Source organism: Trachypithecus francoisi, unplaced genomic scaffold (assembly GCF_009764315.1).
Source record: "Trachypithecus francoisi isolate TF-2019V2 unplaced genomic scaffold, Tfra_2.0 Lachesis_group0, whole genome shotgun sequence".
Lineage (NCBI taxonomy): Eukaryota > Metazoa > Chordata > Mammalia > Primates > Cercopithecidae > Trachypithecus > Trachypithecus francoisi.
Window position 1 is genome coordinate 6492995 of NW_022681453.1, and position 24288 is coordinate 6517282.

Below are 24288 nucleotides of genomic sequence, written 5' to 3' on the forward strand. Positions count from 1 at the left end.
CACCTACCAATGCCCCCACTGAGAGGCGTGGGGAGTAAAGTAAAAACCGGCCTGGAATCAGGAGGCTTCGGTTCCCGGCCTCTCTGCTGGCCACTGGCTGACTGCTCTTATCAAATCTCCTCACCTTCTGGGCCTGTTGTGGGCAGAACTGGGGCTGAGGGCTCTCTAGCAGGTTCAAGGATGCTGTTGAGGAGCATAGTCTCGGTGAGAAGACCTTACTGTTTGTGCTTCGAGTAGCTTCAAGCACAGGAACTGTGTCAGCAAACAACTGTTTTTTAGCTAGTCTTCCACAACTTTTCAGTCTCCACCTGTGATGCAGAAAATATTTGCTGACCAAGCAGATGATTGAGCTGCAAGAAATCCTCACCAGGATGGACATTTCTTCAGTTGAGGTAGGAGGTAAACCTGGCTTTGGTCCTTGAAGGCTCATGGAGAAGAAAAGAGATTGAGGTGGTCAAAAGTATTATGATCACTTCAACTCTACAATTACATGTGGTAATAATAATGATAATAAAAGTAGGACCTCCAGTGTGATCTCTTCATGTCTGTTCTTTTCACATTCTCATAACCAGCTGTGAGGGAGGCAGAACAGAAATTATGACCTTCTTGCTGCAATGGAGGACATCGAGGCACAGGGAGGCCGAAGACCCTGGGGCCGCCTGGGTGATGATGGATGAGCTGGATCTGGACTGTGTGTCCTTTTCCTCCTTATCCCAGGACCTTTTTACTGGACATGACTCATGACAGCTATTATGCAGCAGAAACATCTTCCAACTTTGTTTGTGCAACCACGTTTAAACTTAATGCATGTCAGAGCACTTCTTTGAAGAAGGAAGAAAACTAAGAGGGATTCATTCAACAAATAATTGTGCTGAGCACTCACTTTGTGCCAAGCACCTGGAATTCAAAAATGAACAAATGTGATCTCTACTTCCCAGCAGTTCAATTGATTAGATAGGTCTTTTTGCTTATTTAAATTTCTCATTTTGTATTGCATAGAGTCACCGACCAAAAAGTGACACCCCCATCCTGCAACTATTTTTGTATCCCCACGGAATTCCACGGGGCTGCATCCACTGATAGGAGAAGGCACACTTCTAAAATTAGGAGAGGGTATCCAGGAACAAGGAACAAACATGAAAAACGGTAAGCAAATGCTAAAACCACCCCTGGCTCTGGGAGGGGCTTGGACTACGGGGAGATGAGAGAGGCCCCTTGGCTTGGTGCAAAAGTGCTTCCAGGAAAGAAGCTGGGAGCTGCTTCCCAGACAAAGGCTGAGGGACTGACAGGGAGTCAGAGAGGCAGCCCCAAGAGCTACTGCACACCACGATCAGATGCTGGAAGGAAATCCAAAGCCCATTCTTTGAACACATACCATCATTGAAGTCCTGTTTCCACAGATGAGAGTTTGGGACCACACTCCATCCACAGCAAATCCTTTTCTGAATTGATGTGTAGAATCTTAAGGGCAGAGGCTTAAAGCTCCAAGCTAGCTTGACAATGGGCTAAATCCTGTCACTAAATCTCAAAAAAACCTTTTTATCATTTTACCTCTTTCCCTAGACTGGACCCAATCATGCCTTGTCCTATGAACAGAAAACATATTCAAGCCGCTCTCTTAAAGCAGCTTTTATCTCCTCAGTGAAGTGGCGTTTTGGGGACAAATGTCCACATGAAGAACCCAAATGTTCCAAGCCTAAATAGAGTTCTAGCAACACACTCTTAACTCACAGAAAACAACCTCTAACTTAGATTTCTACTTTCCTTTGCAGAATCCGTAGCCTGGTCACACTGGTTTTAACTCCACAGGCCTGAAGACACAAGCAGAAGAGACTCAGGAAAGCCAAGGACTGAGCGAATTCACAAAGCAAGCAGGAACATCAGAAGGCAAATTAGGGCCCACATGGTTTCGGTTTTAATGTTCTTTGTTTTGTTTTGCATTTTTCTTTAGAGATGGCATCCTGCTCTGTTGCCCAGGTTAGAGTGCAGTGGCTCAGTCATAGCTCACTGCAGCCTTGAGCTCCTGGGCTCAAGCAGTCCTCTTGCCTCAGCCTCCTGAATAGCTGGGGCTACAGGTATGTGTCACTGAGCCTGGCTTGTTGTTTTGCTTTCTAAGACCACATTTACATTAGCCCGTCTATTGTTCAGAGTCTTGCTATGTTGCCCAAGCTGGTCTCAAACTTCTGGGATCAAGCGATCCTTCCGCCTCAGCCTCCCAAGTAGCTGGGATTACAGGTGTGTGCCACTGCGTCCAGCTTAGCCCATCTTTTTTGTTGTTGTTGTTTTTTAATTTTACTTTAAGTTCTGGGATACATGTGCAGAATGTGCAGGTTTGTTACAAAGGTATACATGTGCCATGGTGGTTTGCTGTACCTATCAACTCATCATCTAGATTTTAAGTCCTGCATGTATTAGGTACTGGTCCTAATGCTCTCCCTCCCCTTGTCCCCTACCCCCTCACAGGCCCCGGTATGTGATGTTCCCCGCCCTGTGTCCATGTGTTCTCATGTTTCAACTCCCACTTATGAGTGACAACATGCAGTGTTTGGTTTTCTGTTCCTGTGTTAGTTTGCTGAGAATGATGGTTTTCAGCTTCATCCATGTCCCTGCAAAGGACATGAACTCATTCTTTTTTATGGCTGCATAATATTCCATGGTGTATATGGGCCACATTTTCTTTATCTACTCTATCATTAATGGACATTTGGGTTGGTTCCCATCTTTAAAACAATGAAGAAATGCTATAAGAGCCAGGCCATTGGGCTACAAGTGGAGTTGAATTATCTCCATGTTATAAACATAAAAAATTAGACCCAGAACTTGAAAGAGGTCTTAGAAATAATCTAATTTATTGACGTTATTTTTCAATGAACAGTCTGAGGCCTCAGTCATACTGATAGTATGACCAGCTACCACTTGAAGATCTCCCACTCAGAATCCGGCACTGGGTAAGGATCATGTAATGGTTTGCCAGGGCTGCTGTAACAGAGCACCACAAACTGTGTGGCTTAAACAACAGAAATGGATTGTTTCATATGTTCAAGATCAAGGTGTCAGCAGGGTTGGCTTCTTCTGAGGACTGGCAGGGAAGGATCTGTTCCATGCCCCTCCCTCCCAGCTTCTAGCAGTTTGCTAACAACCTTTGGCATTGCTAAACTTGTGGAAGTGTCACCCTGAGCTCCACCTTCATCTTCACGTGGTGCTCTCCCTGTGTGCATGCCTGCCTCTGGGTCCAAATTTCTCCTTATCATAAGGACACCAGTCACTTGGGAGTAGGGTCCACCCTAATGACTTCATCTTAACTAATTATATCTGCAATAACTCTATTTCCATATAAGGTTCTATTCTGAGGTACTCAGGTTAAGACCTCAACATATGAATTCTGGAGGACACAATTCATCCCAGAAGTCTACCTTGTATCGGGTCCTCACGGCAAGGCTGCAAACCTGGGGGGTTGGTAGCCCAGTCCCACCTCCCATGAGCTAATGAATGTGGGAAAGTTGTTTAACTTCCTTGTGCCTCAATTTCTTCATCTGTAAGATGAGGATAACACAGGCCCACAATTTTGAAATGTTAAAAGCTCCAAAATATGAAAAAATGTATTTATAACTCATTTGGCAGCAAAACCTGACCTGAAACAAGCACATTGACTGAAAGTATCCTTGTGTCTTGAGTTGACACAAGGATACTTACAGTCTTTACTTATGCAACATATATATGTGTCACTACAGAAACTAGAAACATCAGTATGTTTCATAACAGGATGCTGTTGCAGATGCCATGAGGTGTTATGAAGCCTATGGTATATATACTGTATATCTTTCTCAAATCCCCAAGTTCTGACATGCCAAGCACTGCTGGTCCCAAGCAAGGGTTTGAATAAGGGACTGTAACTCTTCAGTGTATCTATCACAGGGTTATAACGAGGATTAAACAACTTAATATTTGTACAGTGCATAGACTATTACCTGGCACATAGTAAGCACTATATACATATTTTTTAAATAAAATAACAATAGCTGTCTTGTCTAAGGTAACTCAGGTGGAAGGCCAGAGAGGAAGGTTCTTTGAGACTTTGAGTGCAGGAATGCCCGACAAGAAGCCGTGCTATCTGTGTGTGTCATGCTGCCTCTGCGATTCCAGGTCTGGGGCTCATGTCCTTTGGTTCACAAACCAGCCTTGTTTATACAATAGTTTGAAGCAATCTTTGCCTTCTGAGATGATTAAGTGAAATCAGCCTTCTGTTTGTATTCGTCAGCTTTGCTGCCATAACAAAATACCACAGACTGGGTCACCTAAACAACAGAAATTGATTTTCTCACAATTCTGAAGGCCAGAAGCCTGAGATCAGATTGTCTGCAGGGTTGGTTTCTTTGAGGGGCTCTCTCTGCGGCTTGCAGGTGGTTGTCTTCTCCCTCTGTGTTCACATGGTCTTCCCTCTGTGTGCATCTGTGTCCTAATCTCTTCTTATAAGGACACCAGTTATACTGCATTAGAGCCCACCTTAATGACCTCGTTTTAACTTAATTACTTCTTTATAGGCCCCATTTCCAAATACAGTCACATTCTGAGGTACTAGGGGTTAGGGCGTCAATATACACATGGCGTGGGGGATGGATGGGGAAACAGTCCAGCCTATAACACTATTTTTAGAAACTAGATAAATTATCACTCACAGCAGACGAATCCCATATGTTTGCTGGCTTGTTTCTGCCACAGCATGTTTCAAAGTGTTGTCCAGGACCACCTGCAATCGAATCCCTTGGACTTTTAATAAAAATCAGTCTGCTCCAAGTCCTTGAGTCAGAATCTAGGGCAGAGGAGCACAGGGCCCTGGGATAAAGCCTACTTGTGTTTTACATTCATATGAAGATTTGGTTTAATTAAAGGGACTTGGGAAAAGCAAGGTAGTGAGGTATGCCACTCCCCCAACCCCCATTGCGCCCCCACAGCCACTGCAGTCCCCCAGGTAAGGGCAGCCGAAAGAAGAGCACGAGGGAGGGAATCAGGCAAGTGTGAGTCTGAGCAGGGAGCGCTGTGCATCTGGGGCCTCCTCTAGTGTGGCTCACCGGAGGGCCATGAGATAAGCTCCTTTTCACTCTAAGTTGGCCTCCCAGTACCAATGAATGCCCCCACCCTCACCCCTTTCAGTAGATACTGAAATAGGGGACTTTGCAGTGTAGATGCCAGGAGAGGCTACAGGAGAGGCTGCCTACCCAGAAATGCCAGGCTGTGTTCCACAGCCTGATAAAGATTCTAGTCATTTCTCTTGGGGAGCATTCCCCTACCCCTAACCCCCAGATCCTGGCTGAACTCAAAGTTGCCCCTGCCCCTCAGAATGGTAGAAGACCTGAGCCTTGAAATAATGTTTAACAGACAGGCAATAGTGGCATTTTTCCCAAGCCAATGCTGAACCAGGGAGCAGAGGTTGAGGCAGGTTCACATAGTCACTGACTCTGCTACAAAGCTTCCTGCAATGTGGGTAAGCTGGTGGGTCATTTGGCTTCCTGCAAGCTGATGTATGGGAAACAGGATTATCATACACATGGGTACAGCCTTTGAATCACGTCCCAGACAACCGACGTGAGCCCTCTAGAGTGGGTGTCTGCTGCAGGTGTATGTGTGTGCGCACACCCATGTCCCATGCCTGTGTTAGGGTGGCCAACAGCCTCTCATGTCAAAAATCCCAGCAAAACAGCTGTTGAGTGGGACCCTAAATGATAGTGATTTTCCTAGCACCATGACAACAAGACACCATCAAAGCTAATGGCGCTAATCCATCCCTCATCTTTCTCTGCTGGTTCTGGCTTAGATTTTGTTTCTTAAAATACTTGCCTGGCTGGCAAGGCAGTGACTCACCTGCACCAGGACTGAACAGAACAGGCAGGAGGTACTTTCTTCTGAAGAGCTGTCAAGAGCCAATACAGCACCTGACGTCTTTCATTTCACACGTTGTTCCTGTCAAGGGGGAGACATTCTTACTCTCTTGTCAAAGTTGGGATTGCCAAAGAAAGCAAAGTGGTTAGAATGTGTCAAACTTTGGCACTTGTATTAAACAGAGTTTGAGGAAATCATGCAGGTTTGGCTGAGAATCTCTTCCTCGTCTTCCATCCAGTGCAAGATAAGCCACATTTTTACAGAGAACTGTCAAAAAGGAAAGTTCACATTAGAGTCACTCAGCTCCATGTGAGTCCTCTGGTGGCATCTCTCTCAGTGTCAAATCCTGTTAGGACTCCACGAATTCCGAGTATTTCAGTGATTTAAGTACTCTTCCGAAGCTGGTAATTTGGAAATTGCATTGTTGGTAAATTGGAATTAATAAAAAAGCAAAGTCAAGAATTTTATTGGCAATGAAAGTAGTTTACTGGTTATCTCTTAATTCCATTTGAATTCCACAGGCCATAAACTGTGGTATATTGTGAAACACCCTGAAGTCAGATGTGGATTCACATCCTAGATTTGCTGCTTATTAACTGTGTGACTTTAGCCAAGTTACTTAGCCTCTCTGAGTGTCCATTTCCTCCGCTGTCAAAGTGGGAGTGCTACTATTTCCCAAATTATATTGCAGTGAATATAACAAGACATCGTGAGTGTGAGAGATGCTAGGACAGAGGCTGGCCCATAAATGCTCATGTCTTTTCCTGTCTCTTGTTTTTTTCTGTAACTTAAATGAGCATCATTTCTAGCTAACTAATGTTTTAATGTTGACACATTTCAGTAGATGGTTTTCCATACTTTTAGAATGTCATAAATAATTCTCCAAGAAGTAGAAATGACTGGGATACAAACCCTGAGACCAGCAGTTGCCAAAGTCACAAGAGGTGATTTGCAGGGTTCAGACAGTGATGCAGGAGCAAAGCCTCCGTTTTGACTTTCAGAGATTTGGGAACAGTGAGTTGTAGTGCCCTTTGGAAAGGTCAGTAGAAATGCTCTGTGAAATGTGAAAAGCTGGGTGCCAGCTCCAGGGGTACCAGGTGAGGTCCCACTGGAAGCCTGCCTCTTCCACCCATGCCTCCCTGTCTTCAGCAGCACCCTTTCATTTTCTAGTTAGATTGGCTCAGGTCCCAGCTGACTCCTTCTGGATGTCCAGCTATAGATATCTGTCTTTGTCTCCAGCACTTTGAGTCAGGTTTTCATAGTTGTTGGTTTTTTTTTTTTTTTTTTTTCTGTCATTATTGTATTTGTTGTGGTCTTAGTTTTCCACCAGACTTTAATGGAAGGAGACCAGGTTTGAGTCCAGCTGCACTCCTTATTAGCTGGGTCATTAAGGACAAGTCCCTTCACCTCTTTGAAATGCAATCTTCTGATTTATATATGGGGATCCTACATTATTAGGTTGTTGTGAGAGCTAATGTGACTAAAATTCACATCGAAGTCTTTTGTAAACTGTAAAGTGCTGAGAAGAAAAGATAATTTCAAACCCCTCTTAGCATGTATACTTTACTGGAACATATACATGCTCAAAGATATGTGTTAAGTTACTTTATGATTAAAGATATTTGCCACAAGAATGTTGTCCAATCCCCAAACACATGAGGGGACGTTCTGAGCATTCTGCAGTGGTTCCAGTGGGTTCCCGGGTGGTTTGTGAGGGAATTTGCCATTTACCTTGTATTTGCCATGTCCAGGCTCATGCTTGGGAACATCCTGTTTGATTCCTATGAGGTGGGTATTAGCCAAGTTTCCCCCACCAGGTGTGATGGTTAATTTTGTGTCAACCACACTGGGTTAAGGGGCATCCAGATAGATGATAAAACATTATTTCTGGGTTGTCTGTGAGGGTGTGTCTGGAAGAGAGTTGCATTTGAATCAGTGGACTAAGTATAGGAGATCACCCTCACCAATGCAGGTGGGCAGCATCCAACAGGCTGAGGGCCAGAATAGAACAAAAAGGTGGAGGAAAGGTGAATTTGCTCTCCCTTCTGGAGCCAGGACATTACCTTCTTCCACCTCCAACATCAGAATTCCAGATTCTTGGGCCTTCCAACTCTGGGACTTATATAAGCTGCGTTCTCTACATAAGCTGTCACCTGCGTTCTCAGACCGTGGGCCTCTGACTGGGAGTTACAGCACCAGCTCCCCTGGTTCTGAGGCTTTCAGTATCAGACTGAATTATACTCCCAGCTGTCCTGGCTCTCCAGCTTGCAGACTGCATATCATGGAATTTCTTGGGCCAATTTCATGAGCCAATTCCCACAATAGATCCCCTTCTCATATATGTATATGTCCTATTTGTTCTGTTTTTCTAGAGAACCCTGTGTGATACACTATGCATGCACAAATAAAGTCACATCAAGACTAATAATCCAAATGTTAGTTTGTTACCACCATTTCTCACTTTGAACCTAGCTCCCAGCAAAGCACCTTCTACCCTGCACTTTTGGGGAGTTCCTGGGCTAGGAGATCTTCCATGTGCTCATCAGCAAATCAATGCCTGGCACTGCCCCTTTCTCTGCTCTGCCATCTCACTCTGGTAAAGTTGCTCTGTGGATTGTCAAGTGGAAAAGATGCCTTTTTCTCTTATGCTCATTTATAGGGGGTCTCATCTCAGTGGCCCTGTACTCCAGTGTCTTATGAAGCACTAACAAATAGTCCCTTTAGTTTTTAGTGACAGCTCTGCCCAGGAATCAGTCATGGGTCTGATATGGAGTAGGGTGAAGGATGGGGTTCTGCCCCTGTTACCACAGTGTACTCAAAACTACTCCCTCCTCCAGCACGGTGCTTCACCTTTTGGTGAGCCCACCACGCGCAGCTCCCTGCATTTCCTCAAGAAAGGGAGTTTTCCCAGACGGAATCCTAGCAGAGACTCCAGATTGCACATTCCCACTATACGGATGAGGAAAGGAAGGCTCAGAGGGTTAAGAAACTTACCCAAGGTCACACGCTGAACAGGTGACAGTCAAGAGCCAAACTCAGAGCAAAGTCCAAATCCCACGTTCTCTCTGACCAAAATCCTGTGATCAAAGTGGCAACATGACACGTTGTTCTGACCCTGGTATTCACACAGGAGGGCAAACTGTGCTGGTCACTGTTTACTATACATACTTTTCTCCTTCCCAGGGGTTTATTTAAGTCTCTTTCTGCTTGATTTCCATTGAGAATTATACTCTGGGCATGAAAAACTGGGATTCCTTGCCATTTCACCTTCCTTCCCATTCCTAGCGGCACTCCCAGTGAACTTACAGTTTATTTCATTCTTACTTGGCTTATGGTTAAAAGAACTGTGGTGGGGCCAGGGTTGGTGGCTCATGCCTGTAATCCCAGAACTTCGGGAGGCTGAGGAGGGCGGATCACAGGGTCAGGAGATCGAGACTAGCCTGGCCAATATGGTGAAACCCTGTCTCTACAGAAAATACAAAAATTATCCAGGTGTGGTGGTGTGCACCTGTAGTGCCAGCTACTAGGGAGGCTGAGCCAGAAGAATCGCTTGAACCCAGGAGTTGGAGGTTGCAGTGAGCGGAGATCATGCCACTGCATTTCAGCCTGGGCGACAGAGCAAGACTCAATCTCAAAAAACAAGCAAACAAACAAACAAAAAACAAGAACTGTGGTGCTTACACAGATGACAGAACAAGCAAGTCCTGAGCCAGTGTTAGTAGATCTGAGAAAAACATATATTCCTTGACTTGATTCCAAAGCCCCTGCAACCTGGTCACCCTATACCAACCCTCTGTTCCAGCCTAAAGGTCTACACGTGACCCTAAGTTCTCTTTGCTCTCCTCCCAGCTGTAGCCTGATGCCCATGAAAGATGGGACCTGTACCCCACGTGCTCACTCCTCCTAGCCCATTCCAGCAATGTGGCATCTACGCTGCACTCTGATTCTCTTGGTCAGGGCCTTGACCTTCTATCTTGGCCTTGCCAAATCTTTCCTTTAGGGAGCTGGACGCTATTCTTCCCCAGAAGACGTTGCCTGGGGACCTGCCTACATCTAAATATACCTTCTCATCATTCCCAGAACAAAGGACTGTTTCCTCCCCAGGCATGCCCTCTCGACTGCTTCAGACTCTGGCTGTACCAGCTCCACTCACCACATAATAAAACTCTTGGGGTATGGAGGAGGATGCACACCACCCTGTCTTGGCTCCAACTGGCCACTTCCCGGAAACTCTGGCATCAGGTGGCTGGCCACTTTCTTTGCAGGACTCCTAATGCATCACGAGCCACAGTTGTTGATGCTCAGGTTACTGAGGGAGTTGTCTTCAGTTTAGACTTCTTAAGGACCCCATTTCATATTACATAATCCTCAACCTACAACCCCTGCCTTCCCATTCCCTGTTTCCTTTCTCTCCATAGCATTAATCAGTATTTTGATATACAATATATATCAAAATATATAGCTTACTTCAGGAGTAAGCTCCTTGAGGTTTTAGTCTGCTTTGCTCAAGCAGTGTCTGGCAGGTGCTAAATGACTGCCTGCTGAATGCATGACTGGAATGACCACGATCTTGAACATCAGCACCAGAGTACACATACTGAGGCGCTGGTAGGACCAGGAATTCTTGTTCTATTCTGTCACAGAGCTCAACTGTTAAAGATTTCCAAACCTCCTCCATCTTAGCCACAGGAATAAATGGTCTACAGTTCATTCTCGGCACTGCACTGGGCACCATGGGAATTGCAAACCCTTCAGGCAGCTTAGTATCCCCACTCGTCTCTGAGCCATCATCCCCTGGAAAATGAACTGTTCCTCTTGCAAGCCCTCATCACACCCTCATACCCCAGCATAGAGATCTGTGTTCTCCGTCAGTCTCCATTCTTCCCAGACACAAGTCTGTCTTACTCATCTTCACATCCCTGGTGCCCAGCATAGTGCTGAGAAGCTATGAAGGGTATGATAAATATTTGATGCATAAATGAATACCTGGGATCCCACATGCAGAGAAAGCCAGCCCCTTCTGAATTAATTATGTGACTCAGACACTAGGGGATGATGAGTTTATTTCCCTTTATTATGATTAATAATTTTTTTCCCAAAGAGTTTTTCAATTCTGAGAGTTAAGTTTTACATATTGTAAATATCAAGGTATCCTTTGTGAAATAATACTCTTTCCAAAAGACAACATAAATTTTGGAGTAAGACTGATGACTATGTTTCCTTTTTCTAGATTTTAAATATCCCCTTTTACATAGGGCTGATTTTAAAATCCTGCGGATTTAAAATTTTATGTGGAAGTGTTTGAAGAAAAGCTAATGCTGCCTTTACTATCTCTTTGTATCTGGAATAATTAAACTTTTTGTTTATTATAAAAACCTTTTTTAAAAATAGGCAATAAATTAATTGTGCAGTTTATCTTGGATTTAGAAGAAGTTGATTCTATGTTTTTTTTTCTTTTTGTAGAGATAGAATCTTGCTCTGTCACTGGACTGCAGTGGTGCAATCATAGCTCACTGCAGTCCCTAACTCCTGGGCTCAAGCAATCCTCCTGCCTCCGCCTCTCAAGTAGCTGGGATTACAGGTGTGAGCCACCATGCCTGACAAGAGGGTGATTCTTAAAAAAGAGAAAATAACACACAGAGAAAACGTAAAACAGTTGTTGTCTTCACATCAGTAAAGAGGGAGACTGAGCACTTCCTAAATGGAACTATTTACAGGTTGGACCAAGCTTTAAACTATACTAGATATTTAGTTGATTATATTTCCTAACTCTAATTATTAAAAGTAATTTAATCAGTGTGGGAAGAAAATTTAAGAGGGAAACTAAATCTGCTTTATGATTTTCAAAGTTAGTTTTCTACACTGATTAATGTATGAATAAGTGCTCAGGTGCCAATTCATTTCCCGCCATGGAGTTACTGTGCTTTTTGAGTTTTAGAGAGTTAAACTCCGAAGGCAATAGTGGTTCTATCTGTTGTGCCTGCCTACCCAGCATTCATTACCCCATTTTTCTGCTCACAGCCTTTTGATTTTCTTTAGGGGAGCCACCCCTCACTCCACTTTCAGTTCATGAGGCTAGGAATAGTCATGTGACCTGGGCTTGGCCAATCAGGGCTTGGTTCAGAGATGGGTACATTACCAAAGCTAAGCCAATGCGAGCCTGACTGGGATTTTGCGGGCACTATTAAGAAAGAGATCCTTTGCCCTTTGCTATGCTGATGCTTGGAGCTTCTGCCTGAGAGTGAAACTAACACAAAGAAAGCAGACAGATAGTAAATTCAACTCATATTGCAACTTGAATGTGCCAATAAAATATAATTTCTCTAGTTTGCCCATAACCAATCTGGTCCTTCACTAGTTAGGGTTTAAATCTTGATTCAATCAAATAATTCAATATCCTCACTGAGAACATGCTCGCTTTCTCAGATGGCTTCCTCTTTCTCCTTCTCCTCCCATAAAGATGCCATCAGGATGTATGGCCAATATTCAACAGGTACATGGCATTATGGCTGCCCTCGTTGACAAAATACTAAAATATGCATGGAGCAATTGGTAAACAGTTTCTGCCCTGAGATCCCTGTTCCTCATAATCCATCAACTAAAGGGTTAACTCTGGGCATAGTAGGACACCTTCATTTAGACTCCTTAGCGCCTCAGCCTGTAAGGATTTTAAAATGTTTTGATCATCATCCCTGCAGGATGTGTTGGGGTGGAGGTAGTATGGTGGTATGTGTCTTTTCCATGTCCTCATGGTGTTGAGAGGAAGGGAACTCTTGTCCTTGTACTGGTCCTTGAGCATAGCTGCCTTGTATGTGATTATTTTGGGACAACATCCACTTTTGTCTGTCCTGGGTGCACTGAAAGCCTCTGATGTGGGGGTCTGTGGATGGGGAGCTTGTGATCCATCTGGAGCAATCTGAGGCAGTCCTCCCAAAGGTGTTCCCTGACTGGTCTAGCTCCTTCTCTGCTCTTCCTGCTGCTACAGACTCTGACTTCTGTCCGTGACTTCGTATCAACCCTGGTCCTGGGGTTCTTCTCAGCAGCCCACACCACTGAGTCACCTCAATACAATGATTACCTCTGGCACACTGGCTACAGGCTTGCTTCTATGTCTGGGTAGAGTCTAGGCTTCATAGGGACCTGACACAGCTTGAAAAGTCCATAGCAGGGCCTGCTGCTACCTGACCAACACTGGGCTCTTCCTCTCATAATTCTGGAGGGGATGTGGGGGAAAGATCTCCCTCTGCCTTTGTGGTTAAGCTTTACTTTTCCAATACAATCTCTCCGCTCAGGCTTCTTGTCTTATTCTGTTGTTTCTGTTCTCTGATAATCTCCCACTTTCTCCTGGTCTAGACCTTTTGAATATAAAACCCTAAGGTTTAGTTTACCAAGCTCAGTTCTTGACCCTCTGAAAAGGAAGGTAATGGAATGTACAGGATATTTTTTCAAAGTAAGGGCTTGAATTACATGGCTATTGCTTTGCTACAAAATTTGTTTTTGAATGCCAGAAGCTGAGTGTTATGCTTTCTTTCTCTTTGCATACTTTCTGGAAAGAACTTTCATCTCTTCCTAGGCAGATAAATGCCTTGAGTAGACTAAGTTCATATGCTTTGAAAGGCAAAAGAGAAAAGTACATTGATAATTTCAAAACATTATGCCTATTATACATGACAACACCTTTAAAGCACCTGAAATCTAACTGGGCCTAAAGCCAGTCTACCCAGTTTAGCAAACCCATGGATTCCATGGTTAGAACTTGGTTTCAGTCACTTGCTACCCATAATCCTGAGTGACATGGTAATAACAGTATCCATTTCACATTATTTGAATAGCACTGGGCACAGATCCACATGCAAATGGGGCTGATTAAATGCATTTGATGGTAAGATTACTGCCAGGGTTAGATCCTGACACAGATAAAGCTTACTTAAAGAGCTCCCCAAGTCCATTTCTAAACCTCCCATGTACATTTCTTCCCTTCCAGTGGTAGAAAAAAAGAACCAAGGAAGAAGATCCCTTCCTTTGGGTTATCTGGGGCCAGAATCCCCTATTCTGTCACTTACCCTGTGGTGGTGCTGGGGGTTGTACTGAGACTCCAACTTATTTCTCCTTGCTGACCCCTCCTGCTTTCCCTTTCCTATAAGCTTGTTCCAGTTTCCCATCGTTGCGAAAACAAAACAAAACAAAACAAATAAAACAAAACAACAATGAATATAGGAAACTCTCCCTGCCTCCTCTTTTACCTGTAACTTCCTTCTCCCTGCCCAACCAACTCTCTGGAAGCAGTGGTTTATACTTACTAGCCCTGCCTCTCCTCCTCTCCTTCGACTCCATTTTGCTTCCAACCTAGTGTGATTTGGTTTCTGCCCTCACATCCCCACTAAAACCAATGTCTCACAAGTAATCAATGACTTCCTCATTGTCAAATACAACAGACACATTCCAGTGCTCATTTGCTTGACATCTCTGTGGCATTTCCCTCTCCTGACCACTTCTTCAACCTGGAGAGTCTTGATGTGAACTGCTTGATGTCACTTTTTTCTGGTTTTCTTTCCATTTCTCCATCTGTTCCTCAGGATCTCTTATTTGATCCTTAGGAGTTGGTATCTGTCAGGTTTGGGTTTCATGCTTTCATAATCTTCTCATTCTGCCTGCTCTTCTGGGCCATCCCAGCCCTGCCCTGGCTTCAGTGACAATCTTTAAGTTGGCTGTTCCCCAGTGAGCACCTCCAGGCCTCTCTCCTGTGCTTGGAACTCATGTTCCTAACTCTTCCTGGAGGTTTTCACCTGGATGTCCTACAGCCACATCAAACCCATGTTCAAAATATGCCATCTTCCTCTCAGGTCAGTTTCTATTCCTCTACTTGCAATCACAGTAAATGGTATCAACATCCATGAAGCTGCACAAAGAACCCGAGAATCCTCCTGGATTTCTATTTCCTTTCCCCTTTCCCTGCCTACTGAGGCAGAACCTTGTACCTGGCAGTATATTGGATATCCACCCAGAGTAGTGTGTGTGAGTGGATGAATGAACTGTGGTGCTACAGAACACCATGGCTCCAACCTGAGTCTGAAACTTGATGTCATTTTGCCTTTCACAGTTTTTCACTGCTTCTTCATTAATATGAGGGAATCCACCCAGAAGATCTTCATCTCTGAGATCTATCATCCACACTACTCCAATTTGACACCTTAGTCACATATCCACTTAACTCCATTCCTTTTTCCTGTGCCTATCACACCTAGGTAAAGAGGAGGGGAGCCCCTATGATAAAGTGGGACTTAAAACATAAATTATGCCACCTTGCAGAACATATTTTCCCTGATAAGAGGGCCCAGTGTCTCTCTGCAGCCACCTACCTTGAGTCACAGTGAGAAGTGGAAAGGGAAACAGGGTGCATAGGAAGGGCGGGAGAAGCTGAAGGAAAGATTAACAGAAGCCATTTCCTCCTTTCCCTGTCATGCCAGATCCTGTAACTGTCTGTGTGAGTCTCCCCCAAGCGCTGCTCACGGGAAAGCACCTTCCCTCCTGTTCCTCATGACTTCTGTCTGGAAACGAGTACCGTGACTGTCTCCTGAACGCCTACGTGCCTAGCACTTTCTACTTCTCAAAACATTGCACGAATATTTATTTGAGTGCCTTCCATGTGCAGGCGCTGTGCTAAGCAATGTGCACCTCATCTCATTTAAATCCCACGACCCTAGCCTATTTTTATCTCCGTTTTGCAGACCAGAAAACTAGGGCATGGAGCGGTTAACTACTTCACTAAGGCCATGCAACTAGTAGTGTGGTCCTGGGAATTATCATATCAAACCCAGGTCTGTCTGATTCTATGCCCAAATCCAGGGCAGCCGTAGCTACGCTGCTTCTGACGTATTCGTGGTTATCTTTCTCTGCCACTCAGACACTGAGTACATAGTATCTAGGCGTTTGATAAGTGCTCATTGAAGAAGTGCTTAAACCATGTCAATACAAGCTGGATCTGGTCCCAGCTGCCAGAATCCAGAAAGGCAGCTTTGGGCCTTTCCCATCACCCCTTTGGGCCTCAATTTCCTCATCTGTAAACGGAAGGCATTATGCAGATGCCCTCGAAGGAGGCTGTGCCTTTAACATTCTGTGGCTGTCTTCTAATGGCGCAGTGTCCCCAACGTGCGGCCAAGAAACTGCACTGACGGCAGGACCCAGCAGCTCAGTTCTCCTACGCGGCCCCAGCAGCACGGCTGACGCATGCGCCCTCGCCCTCCATCCTCCGCCCTCGCGCCCGAGCCTGGCGCGGAGGCAGCTCTTTTCTGCGCACGCGCAGGCCCTTGCCGCCTCCTGACCGCTGGATTGCCTCGTTCCAGGAGGGCGCGGCTGCCTTCCCCGGACGCTGGGGAAATCAGTGCTCTCGACAGGGATGGGGGTCGGCCTGCCAGGAGCCATTCGGGGCCCACGGGGGAGCCGCCTGGCCCTCGTTAGGCAAGGGCCTTGGGAAAGCTGCCCCCCACAGGAGAGTGTGTTCCCGCCCGCGCGCTGGACGTGCCGGGGAGCACAGAGAGGCTCTTTCCGCTCCTAGCACAGATGGAAACGCTCTCGCTCTGCGGCCTGGGCTGGGAGGCAGGAGGGCCCCAGAGCCCTGCCAGCCCGCAAAGCCGGGAGGATTTTCCTCTCAAAAACGATACCGCTGATTAAACTGAAAACTTCTAAGGTCACGGAGGACGTTTATCCGGGCTGGGGCGGGGAATGGAAGGGCTGGAGGCGTCACCTGATGTTATAAGCTACTAAAAGGCAGCGGACTCTGCCGGGAGGCAGGCGCCTCATTGCAGCTTAGGGATGAATACATAAACCTGGGCAGCTATTTTTACACTGGCTGAAACAGGGAGTGTGTGTGTGGCAGGGGAGAGGACGCAAGCAGCCCTCCCCCATCCATCCCCTGATCTTCCTCTTCCATATAGAGAGTTACTCCTCAGAACCGAAGCATTTTTATTTTCTGAAATCAGGAAAGGGAAAAGGATGCGGATCAAAACGTTTCCTAAATGGTTAAAATAAATGAGATAGCAGCATTCTGAATTTTCACGCGTTGGTACTCTCAGTCCTTCCCTTGTGTGCCGTCTTTTGAAGTCCAGAGTTGTCGGTCTGAGTTTGTCTTTTCCTGCTTAGGGAACATGGAATGGCTTCTGCAAGATTTGGGCCTGCAGAGAGCTGGAGGAGACAGAGAAAAGAGGACCCTTTCTGCCAAAAATGCATTCTTGAGCCCGACTTGTGCGTGTGCACTGTTGAGTGTGACTTTGCTCTGTTAGGACTTAAAAGAAAGCTCTACTTCTTTAAATAGGAATTTTCAGACCGTGATAAGCGCTGGGAAAGCAGAAGGTTGTCCAGGAAGGATGGTTGCTTTGGATTTTCACTTGGTTTAGACCAACTGGAGCCATTGCCTCTGCTTTCTTGTCAGAATAAATTTGGAGCTGAACTCACCATACCCAAGAGGGAGATGTGCTGGAGGGAGGGCTGTGAGCTGTATGGGGAATTCTTGCTGACATCAAATCATTTCAGATCACTAAATTTACTTTGATTTCATTCAACGTCATTTCATTTTCTTTCCAAGTCCTAAAAAGTCTGGAAGAGGAGACGCTGAAAATAACTGCAAAACTTAAGGCATGAAATGAAATATCTCCTAAAATTAAAGTGAGGTTGTAGAGATTCACCATCTTAAGGATTTGCTTAGATGACCTTTTAGCAATTCTTCATTTGAGAATTATGGAGCTACAAACACACACGCACACACGCCAGAACCCCGCAAAAAGAAAACTTCACCAAGAAGGAAAGGTTACGTGGAAAGCTCTTCATTCAATGTGTCATTTCTAAGATTCACTAGATTGGAATGAGGATATAGAGTGGGGATGTTGGGGTGGGCAAGAAGCGGCGCATAGGGGGAGTTTTAAATGCGTTTCATCCATGACTAATGTCTCCAGCAATGGGGAATAAAACAAATTTTGCCTTTTGTAAAGGGAAATTGAAATTCAAAGTTGTGGGGAAACATTACCACCCTGGGAGCCATGATAGCCTCCTAGGGTCCAGGCACAGCTGGGCTCTTAGAAATTCACCTACTTCCAAAGGCAGGTCAAAAGAAGGTGTTGCTTTATTGAGATAGTACAAATCAGGGGCTCCTTCATAGGAGAAAACCCCCAAACACCTCTACTATTTGTGTGCCAGTAACTTCCAGCCAAGTTTGAGGAAAGACCCAAATCATCATTATTACTGTTTGTTTTCATATATGTTTGTTTATTCTGTTTTCCTTTTTAAAACATAGCAGACCTTGTACGTCCAAATGTATGCACACCCTGAGAAAACTTTCAAACCACTATTTAAAAAGTGGGAGCAGGACTATTCCCTTACATCCCAGAAGACAATTCTAGGCTAACCCCCTTTTCTATCCCTAACAAGTTTAAAGACAGTATATCTCACCTGTGGGCAGGCCACTCCCTATCCCCAGTTTCCTTCACTGGCCTGTCACTCTATTATATCCATAGCAACTTAACTCAGGTCTGAAAATCAGGAAACCTGGATCGTGTAGAGGTTAGGCCTCATGAGAGATTAAAATCAATAATCTATCTTTTTAGATATTCTGTCTGTCAGAGATCACATTTATTTTTAAGAAGCAACATCTAAGCTGTCCGAGTTCAAAAATCAGTTTCCTTTTTGTAATATAGCACAAGAGAAAGAGTTCCGGAAGTGGCAACTTAATTTGTATCTAATTTCAGCAAAATAATTGCAGAGTGCTTCCAACTTGAATGAGCAGTGAGGTATAGCTCCAAGTAGTTACTTATTTTAGTAGCACTCCCTCAGGATGAATGCTAGCTATTTTCAGTTGCATGTGGGAAAACCAAAGGCGCTGCCAAGCTGTGGCAAGTTGGCATCATGTGTGAGCTGTCAGCCAGGATACTTACTTCCACTCAGATTCATTTTCTAACTTGCAGTTGGCGTGTGACCTTTTTCTTTATTCAATTTGGGGTCCTGATCACTTCCTTCCTCTGCCGCCCTACCTTCCCACCGATCTCTACCCCCACAGGCAGCTTTCGGCTGAATCCATTTAATAATAACAGTATGAGTGCCAAGTGGGTTGTATAAAATCCTTAGGGAGAGCTGTGAAATGAAGCACATTGTTCTTCAGGGCTCCTAGAGACCAGAATGCACCCATCAACAAAAACTAATATGCAATAAAATTATATGTCTTTCTCTATAATTTATGCAGAGTGGGATCATGCTGCAATGAGGCCATAAATAGCTCTTGGTATATGTGGTAGGCAGCCTCTAAAAGGGCCCCTGATAATCATCACTTCCTGGTATTCTCTCTCTCATGTAACCTCTTCTTCAGCCTGGGCTGGATGGACCTGGTGCTTGGCTTTAAACAAACTGAATACAGCAAAAGTGATGGGATGTCACTTCCAAGATTGGATTACAAAAAGTCTCTCTCTAAGCCAACTGCCATGGTGGGACGTGCCCCATGGAGAGGCCTATGTGGTAAGGAAATGATGTCTCTAGCCAGCAGCCACAGCAGTGAACCTGGAAGGTCACCCTCCCTTGGTAGAACCTTGAGTTGACTTTGGTCCTGGCTGACACCTTGATTACAGCCTGTGAGACCCTGAGCCAGAGGACTGCTAATTTACAACTGTGCTCCCGACCCATGAAAACTATACGATAACACACGTTAACTGTTTTAAGCTTCTCAGTTTTGGGGTAATTTGCTATGCAACAATAGAAAACTAACACAGTATATTCCTTAAAGCAGATAGACCCTCCTGCTCCAGTAACCCCACCAGAGTTCTGTCTCCAGACTTACCTCCTGCTACAGCTTCTCTATCACCCCTGGGGACACTTTTGGGGCACATCTTACTCTTAGGTGTCTTTTTAGGAGCTATTTCTTTTGCTGAAACAACCAGCCTCCTCTTCTTCACAAGATAAATTCCTGCTCATCCCTTGACACCTGGATCAGATGTGACCTCTGGAGAACCTTCCTAACTCAGCCAGGCAGAGCTGCTACATCCCGCCTTGGGGTTTCCACAGCACTTTGCTTCTGCCTGTGCTGCAGCATATCCCATGGCACTGTCCTTATTGGTAGGCCTGCTAGGCTGCAGCTCCAGGAGCACAGGAAATGTTTCTTCATCTTCCAGTCCCTGGTGCCTAGCACAGCACCATGGTAAAACATCATTCTTGGAACAGATTACCAACTGTCTTACAGGAGCAGGGATCCCAGGCAGAAGAGAACATCTGGTAACTAGTTCCACTCTCACCTAATGCAGGGATCTTACTACAGCATCCTCAAAGCGTTCGGAAGAAGACCACTTTGGTTAATTGGAACACACACACACACACACACACATTCCAATATTATATTATATTGAACACTCCATCAGCAGATTAAATGCTCTAGCAGCCAGCAGTGGTTTGAAGCTCTCTTGATCTGATCCCAGCCCCTTGATCGATCATTTAAGGTCATGGGGACTTGAAAGTTGACAGTCCTATAATTTGAGTTATCATCGTTTCCGTCCATGACCTTGAAGTTGATATGTCCCAGGCATCATGGACAGGCTTTACTTCATTTTTAGAGCAAGCTAGAAAGAAATCATGAAGGCATCCCAAGGGACAAGTTACAGGGACATCCTTAGAGACAAACCTGAAAGAAGGGAAGGTTGTGCTTTTCTCTCAGATGGTGATCTAGCCCATGAAGGGAGGGGCTCATTGCAGGGTAAGGCTGTTGGAAGATCTTTCAGGAATGGAATATGTTGTAAGCCTGTCTACCCCATCATCATTTTCCCCTCCGTTGTCCCTCTCCTAGACCTCAACACACCTGTAGCAAATAGCTTCTTAACTGGTCTAACGACATTTAGTTATGACATTTTCCAAGTTGTTCTCCACAGGGAGATCAAACTCTTTCTGAAATGCACATTGGATCACATCACCTGTCCACTTCAACACTTCAGTGGCTGCCCGTGCATGGCCTTCCCCAGCCTGGTTGAGAATCTCACCTCTTTGCTGTCTGCACTCAGGTCACACTTGCCATCTTTCATGGCCTTAAATACTCATGTGCAGCCCCACTCTAGGGGATGCCCAGGTCCCATTGGGCTTAGTTAATCCTATTGTTCCTTCAGATTTTATTTCACTCATCATTTCCTCAGAGATTTCCCTGATGTCCCTTAATAACCAAATCCCCTCATTATATACCCAGGACCCCACACATTGCAATGATGTTAATTTGTGTGGGTATTTGATCAAGGTCCTCTCCTTTTGAAGGCAGGGACCATGCCTGTCTTTGCTGACCCTGTATTCTTGGTACCTAGTATAACCTGGTAAAGAGCAGGGATTCAATCAGTATTTGTTGAATAAGTGAATGAATGAATGAATGAATGAATGAATGATGGGTGCTCTTTGAGGGTACCTGGAGGAAAAACAGAAATGTGGGAAGAATGAGAATTTAATGGAACCCAAAGCTACAGCATAGAAAAGTAATTTGAAGTACACCACCATCCTAAAATGACTGTTGGACTTTCTTTAGACTGAGTGTGAACGTTTACAGTTAGATGTAACTCCATTCCCCCAGGCTACAGCAGCCTCCGGGGAAACCTAGGATTTCAAGATGATTTCCAGAGCCTTTGGCTGTGCCTCCTACCCCTGCCACCCCATCAAGCCACACTAGCCCTCCCTTCCTCAGGAGCTGATGCTGGCTCTCCTCTGGGGAGGGGAGAAAGGGTGGAGTTGGGCGCGGATGATACCTCAGGTCCCCTTACTGAGAGTCTCCCTGTGTTACTGCCACTCCTAGCACAGCCGCCACAGTCTTTATCCCAGGCACGATCTGCTTGCTGCCCGCGGCTCCACTCTGCTGCACAGGGTGCCTGATGGCCACCATTGCTGTGACTGTCCTTGCTGGGGCCTCTACTCTTGGTGGTGGGGGATTTGTTTTCCTACAAGTATGGAAAGCTTTTTAGCAAGCCACTAGTGGAGCAACAATTGATTCCCTTCTTCTTTCCCTTAGATGATTCCCACCCTTCCTTGATTGTCATCTCTCTTAGCAGTTTTGTAGCAGGCAAATAATTTTCCCTTACTTGTTCACAAATCTTAAATCTAGGAGTATAGGACCTGCTCATTGTTTTTATTTCCTAATTTCTGTTTCTTTCAGGGCTCAGGGAGGACTGACAGGACTAGCTAGAGTTGACAACCATTCATCTAACAAACATTTACTGCACAAGGAAGAGAGGTGATCAAGGCACTGCCCTTGTCCCCAGGAAGCTCGCCAGCGCATGGGACTCTGTGCAGGTGCCTTCACCTCTGAATTAGGTATTTGACTGTCAGGCCATGGCTGAGCATCCATCCTCTCTATGCTAATTTTTTCCAAAAGTCAGGAGTTTAGAAGAACACTAATGTGTTTTTCTTCCAGCCTTTTCTGCACAAATGACAACATCATTACCCTCAGCTTTTAAAATGCAAGTCTGTACAGAGATCCCAGAGTCAAGGAGGGCGCCTGAGTCATTTGAGATAATTACCTTTGTTTTCTGCCTGAGTCTTGCATATCTGTGAGTCAGCAATGGGGAAACTGGCATCAAAAAAAATTAAGGGAGGCTTAAAGTGAGCAAAGCAGAGCAGAACATTGGCAAGAGCTGAGTGCTGCCACAGCAGGAACATCATGCCGATCGTCATCTGAGGGAGCTCATGGTGCTGTCTGCCTCCTCTTAGCAACATCCACACAGGCTGGTACAGTCAGATCATTGTGACTTGGACAGGGATGAAAATACTCTGCTGACACCAATAGCTCCCAGCACAGCCAGGGTATTCTAGAGGTGTGTGGTGTCAGGACAGCCTGTGCGGCCTGATTTATTTACCTGAGTCATCTGAATGAAGCAGTGACTGGCTTTGCCTCACTCTGGCAAGAACTCGCAACAAACCCAAAGCCTCTTCCTCCACGGCCTTTGCTCCTGCAGCACAGCACTGACATCTTTTTAGCATCATAGACACTGTCACGTGGCAATCAATGACAGATGAACTGTCCCTTCCCTGGGCCACGAGCTCTTCAAGGCGGGAGCCTCAGCCCGATTTCTTCCATGTCTCCAGGGCCCAGCATGGGGCCTGGCTTCTAGTTGCTTTCTGATGAATAAACGAATGGCTATAGACATGTACTCTTGGAAACACAAGGGGCTTCTGTAGTGGCAACATGTTGAATAGCACAGTACTGTATTGGTTCTTTACAGCCTGCAGGACCCAAAGAAGGAATGATATTTGTTTCCTGGAAAAGGTGTACCTCATGAGGGCACTGCTCAAGGGAAGGGGCCCACAAGTTGGGGATCAAGGGAGCCACAGGTTGATCAAGGCCCCAGGAATTAAAATGGAGGTGTTTATCCTAAAGAGGCTCTGAACATCTGAGGCAGAGCCTCGATTCTCCAGGAAATTGACTTTGCTGGAGAATAAGGCTGGGGGAGGCAGGCTGTCTTAGGGGAGGAGTCGTATTTCAGCCCCACTGAGACCCCAAAGGCGCACTCCCTTGCTTTACCCGGACTGTCCACCAGGGGGCAGGCAGAGGTAGGAGAAGAGGAAAGCGGGCGGCTGGTCAGGCCCAGCACACCCAGCCTGGCATCCCACAGGCTGGGCTGCCCGACTCAGAAAAGGCCAGGCTGCTCCTCCTGCCTGTTGTGGCCTCTGTGATTTTATATGGTTTGGCCTGTGACATCAGACACCACGCGACCATGGTAACCAAAGTATACAGCCTGGAGTGAATGTTAATAAACAGGAAAGAAACGATCCCTGGTGTCTTACTTTACTCACTATTTGTGGTCTTGTTATCCATGCCTAATGTCTTCTTTATTACCCTGAGCAATCGAGATGTACCTGAATTCAGCAACTTTTTAAAATGAAATGCTAAATTGGGGAAATGTGAGTTGGCTTCTGCGTTTAACTAACTTTGAAATAGTGCCGTGAGTGACCTCTGCCTCTTGATATCCTGCTCAACACTCCTCTTATGTACAAACATGTAATTTAAAAGGAAAATTATTTTCTTGATAATCCCCACATGCCTTCAAAAGTCATTTTCCCCGAAGAAACGTCAGGTGATGGGATCCCGTTATTGGTTAAAGTTTTTCCTAATATCCTCAAGGATTGAAGAAAAACAGCATACCTGTCCTCCTATACAAATTATTATCCTATAGAAATTAATGGGCCCAGAGGCCCGGATCTAAAACAAACTAGGACTGAGTATAAAGGAATAAATGTTTTACCAGGCCAGATCACAGAAGTGAAAATCTTTGTCGAGATGAGAGCTGCTTCATACAACATCAGAGAGTTTGAAGGTTATAGTTCTCCTGCCTACCAAGAATATCTGATTAGAAGCTTTTAAAACTTTGCCTAATGAAGTTAAAGACTCTTTAATAAACTGCATCTTTAACTAGAATA

General features: G+C 45.3%; 2 long non-coding RNA genes across 2 annotated transcripts; both read right to left on the reverse strand.

The window, feature by feature from the left end:
* Nucleotides 1–4293: 4293 nt before the first annotated feature.
* On the reverse strand, nucleotides 4294–15479 carry LOC117076311. Its single transcript, XR_004434317.1, has 3 exons — nucleotides 15237–15479; nucleotides 5860–5958; nucleotides 4294–4747 (listed from the first exon to the last, which is right to left on the reverse strand). It is a non-coding gene; the product is annotated as an uncharacterized LOC117076311 (long non-coding RNA).
* Nucleotides 15480–16810: 1331 nt separating this feature from the next.
* On the reverse strand, nucleotides 16811–23466 carry LOC117076314. The gene is made up of 3 exons (XR_004434324.1): nucleotides 22392–23466; nucleotides 17329–17484; nucleotides 16811–17058 (listed from the first exon to the last, which is right to left on the reverse strand). It is a non-coding gene; the product is annotated as an uncharacterized LOC117076314 (long non-coding RNA).
* Between the last annotated feature and the right edge of the window lie 822 nt (nucleotides 23467–24288).